Raw genomic sequence first — 4,561 nt, 5'->3', positions numbered from 1 at the left:
AATAGGCATGGAAAATATGAAAAAGTTTATCTCACCAGAACGAATGAACAAGGCATAGAAGAGGAAAAAGAACTTCTCATAGAAAGATCAGATGGAGAAAGTGGCGAAGAGAGCGTACATTGCACAGTACTTTGTTCTGACAATAAAGAAGAATTGAACAATTTTACAGCTGAGGCCATAAACATGGCTGCTCTGGACACCTGTTGCACAGCAAGTGTGACAGGGGAAAAGTGGTTAAATGTTTATCTACAAACACTGCCAGAAGATCTGAAACAAAAAGTACAAGGACCCATCGAATCAAAAAGAACTTTTATCTTTGGCAACCAAGGAAGATTAAAATCAAAGGCCAAATACACAATCCCAGTAAAAATTGGAGGGGAGTACAACGAAATCAGTTTTGATGTCATTAGCTCTGATATTCCACTTCTTCTCTCCAAGGCTGAAATGAAAAGGCTGGGAATTACTCTTGACATGAAAAATGACAAGGGCTACATCAATGGAAAACCACTGGTGTTACACACAACATCAGCCGGTCATTACATAGTTGATCTCTTACAAGAAAATGAAGCCCTGGAGGAAGTCAATGTCACCGAATTAGAGACAAATGATGAAAAAGAACAAATCAAGAGGCTGGATAAGATCCATAAACAATTTGGGCATAGACCGAAGAAAGTACTTGTTTCAATTATCAAAGATGCAGGAAAATGGAATGAGAAGTTTGACAACATGATAGACAAAATCATGGAAAAGTGTGAGGGTTGTCTGCTACGCAAAAGAGTACCAGACAAGCCAGCTGTTGCAGCTCCACTGTCCAGTGATTTTGGGCAAGTGTTGACCATTGACTTGAAAGTATGGAACTTTCACAAAGGCATCTATATACTGTATATGATAGATCACTTCACAAGATTTCAGGTAGCAACAGTAGTCAGGAACAAGGAGCCAGAAACCATCATAAAAGCCATCACTACAAAATGGCTACCAATCTTCGGTAAAGTGGACAAGATATTAAGTGACAATGGAACAGAATTCTCAAATGAGAATATGCGTGAGGTGGCAAGTGCTCTAAACGTCCAACTTCTGACTACAGGGGCACACAGCCCCTGGCAGAACGGACTAAACGAGAGAAATCACCACATCACGGACAATATAGTAAGATCAAATTTAAGGGATTACCCTAACATGCCACTAGAAGTTGCGTTAGCATGGGCAATCACAGCCATAAACTCTCTGTCAAATGTAAGAGGATTCTCCCCTTACCAACTGGTGTTTGGGAGGCAAATCAAGCTTCCCAACATTCTGGATGATCCCCCACCAGCATGGGAAGAACCTGAAAAGAGCAAAACACTTCTGGAAACTCTTGAAGCCCTGCATGCTGCAAGGAAAAGCTTCATAGAATCCGAGAGAAGTGAAAGACTGAGAAAGGCTTTAAAGGCAAAGATAAGAATTGCCGATACAATCTATAAAAATGGAGACATTGTCTATTTTCACAAAGAAGGAGAGGACAAATGGAGGGGACCAGCGAAAGTGGTCTTCCAAGACAGCAAGGTCATTTTCATTAGATTGGGAGCCTCATACTACAGAGTCAGTGCCAATAGACTCCTAAAAGCAGGACCTGAGTTGGCCAAACAGATCAAAGCTAATGAGATCATTGAAACTAATAACCCAGAGAACGAGGGGAATGAATTGCCAAGTGTTGACAACAGAGCTACCTATCAAGAAGATAGCACTAACACGAAGAGCAGACAAGCACAGATTGATGATGTGCTGAATGAACATGAGCAATGGATACAGCAAAGAGTGAATCAGATAGATAACAACACTCTACATAACAGGAACAAAGAACAAACAGAAGACAGCACACAAGTTGAACAGCCAGAGGAAATACCAACTACTACAGCTGAACCAATTGTTGAAAAGCCAGATGAAACACCAGCTGCTACAACTGAATCAATTGATACACATGAAGATCACAATGCTGAAGCACAACAAAGAATGGATAGGGCAGGGCAAGGAAATGACAAGAAAGAAAGTGAGAACACCACAAATGCCAGAAAAGATAGCTTTGGCAAAGGCAAGAAGAGAAAGAAAGTCAATCAAAGACCAATACCAGCTTTCAATGAAGATGGCACAATTCAAAATGCAAGCCAGGTACTTAAAAGGAAAGATAGAATTGAGATTCTGGAAGACGGAAAGTGGGAAAAAGGATCTGTTCTTAGTCATGGCGGAAAAGTTGGAGGTAGAAATGCTGGATGGTTCAACATAGAACTAGACAACGGTCATGTGTTTCATGATGAAGTTTCCAATCGGCAGATAAGATATGAAGAAGAGGATGTACAAGAAGAAGATGAAGTTTTATTCATCATCAAGTTGGATTCAGGAAAGAAATTAGAGGTAGAGAAGATAAATGACAGGAAGATAAGACTTGAAGATGAAGAAGAAGCAGTCTTCATGACTCTACCAGAAGAAATCTTAGCAGTATTGATTCCCAAAGAACAAAGCAATACTCCAGAAGTAATGCAAGCTAAGTTTGACGAACTCAACAAACTGAAAGCTTTTGACACCTATGAAGAAGTAGAAGACGTTGGTCAAGAAAGAATAACCACAGTGTGGGTTCTGACTGAAAAAGGTGACCAAAAACGAGCGAGGTTAACAGCCAGAGGTTTTCAGGAGACTGGAGAATTTCCTACTGATGGTCCTACAGTGCAAAAAGGATCAGTCAGATTAATACTAGCTCTAGCAGCTACAAACAGCTGGACACTAAAGACCATTGATATCTCAAGCGCATTTCTCCAAGGAGATGAAATGGACAGGGATGTCTTTGTTAAACCCCCAAAAGAGGCTAATGCGTTGGACAAAATATGGAGGTTAAAAAGATGTCTGTATGGTCTAAAGGATGCCAGTCGTAAATGGTATTTCAAGGTATTAAACAAGCTCAAAGAGAAAGGATTCCAAAAGTCATGCATGGACAAAGGATTATTCTTTCTGATTAAGGATGGTGTGTTGATTGGAGTAGTAGGCATACACGTTGATGATTTCCTCCAAGCAGGCACGCCAGAATTTGAAAGAGTAATGGAGGAAGTAGTTGCATCATTCAAAGTTGGAAAGTTAGAGGCTGGTGAATTCATGTATACAGGTTATCACATGAAACAAGCTGCAGACGGCATAACATTTCACCAGAACAAGTATGTGAAAGATGCAAAAATTCCTCAGATAGATGTGAAGAGCCTGAAAGACAGGCAAAGAGACATGACACAAGATGAATTGACACAGTTACGACAGATAACAGGCATGATTAACTGGGCAGCAAGAGCTACCAGGCCTGACATTGCCTTTGATGCTCTTGAGTTATCCACCAAGTTCAAAGGTGGTAAAGTTGAGGATCTAATCAGAGCCCAAAGTGTAGCATCAAAGATGAAGAAGAATGAGGTCGCAGTTAAGATCTCAAACCTGCGTAACTGGGATGATTGCCAAATCTGGGTATATACTGATGCAGCATTCAGGAATCTTAACCAGAAAGTAGATAGCTGTGGTGGCTATGTGATTTTTCTTGTCAATATTCATACAGGCCACAGTGCAGTCATGGAATGGAGAACAAACAAGCTCAAAAGCAAGGTCCACAGCACACTTGGTGCAGAGACACAGATCTTATACAACGGTATAGATGCTGCTCTAGGCTACAAGACACAGATTAAAGAGATGACGAAAGGAGTCATTGATCTGAAAGTCAGAGCAATAACTGACAATATGTCAGCTAAAATGGCTGTCTACTCTGAATCTGATGTATCTGAGAGAATGCTCAGAGCTGATATTGCCATTATCAAGGATATGATTGATGACGGAAGAGTACTGGAAGTTTGCTGGGTAGCTGGAAAGGAAATGCTAGCAGATATCCTTACCAAAAGAGGCGTGATCAAAATCCCAATACTGGAAGCACTGGAGTCAGGGCAGTTGAGTAGCTCTACTCTAAAAGCAGTTTTGAATTAAATCCAAAACAACAGCCACCATGTATATATGTACAAAACTCATAGAAATAATTGAAAAATAAAAGGACAAAAACAAAACAAAAATTGCACTATCTACAATAGTTTTAAAAATTGCTTTATTTCATGCGCATTCACTTGAAGCTTTATAGTATCGCGTATGTTTACTGAAGAGTTGGCAGATTTGTTCATTCCAGAACATTTGATTAAATCATAATCAACAGCGGCATTCTGTGCGCACACAAGAGCGAGCCCGCGAGCCCTGAAAAATTCAATTACGTAGTAAACCGGCTTAAAAATTTAACGTAAACGAAGAAAAATTGCATCTTTTCATACAAGTTCAAGCTTTTTATTCAAACAAAAATTTTTTTTTGCAACAATAGTAAAGACCAAAGTTCTTTGTACACTCCAGACCTCCCTTTTTGAGCCCCTGGTGAACAAAAACAGTGAAAAATTTGTATTTCAAAGCCATGTTTCTGTTTTTTTTTTTTTTGTGAAAAATTGTCAAGCAAATATCTTCATGAAAAGTTTTTTTCAGATATCAACAAGGACACGAAATGGCAAAGCCACAGCCGCAGGAC

The sequence above is a fragment of the Acartia tonsa genome, chromosome 12, assembly GCF_053477335.1.
Source record: "Acartia tonsa isolate MP-2025a chromosome 12, ASM5347733v1, whole genome shotgun sequence".
NCBI lineage: Eukaryota > Metazoa > Arthropoda > Copepoda > Calanoida > Acartiidae > Acartia > Acartia tonsa.
This window is presented reverse-complemented; position numbering follows the sequence as displayed.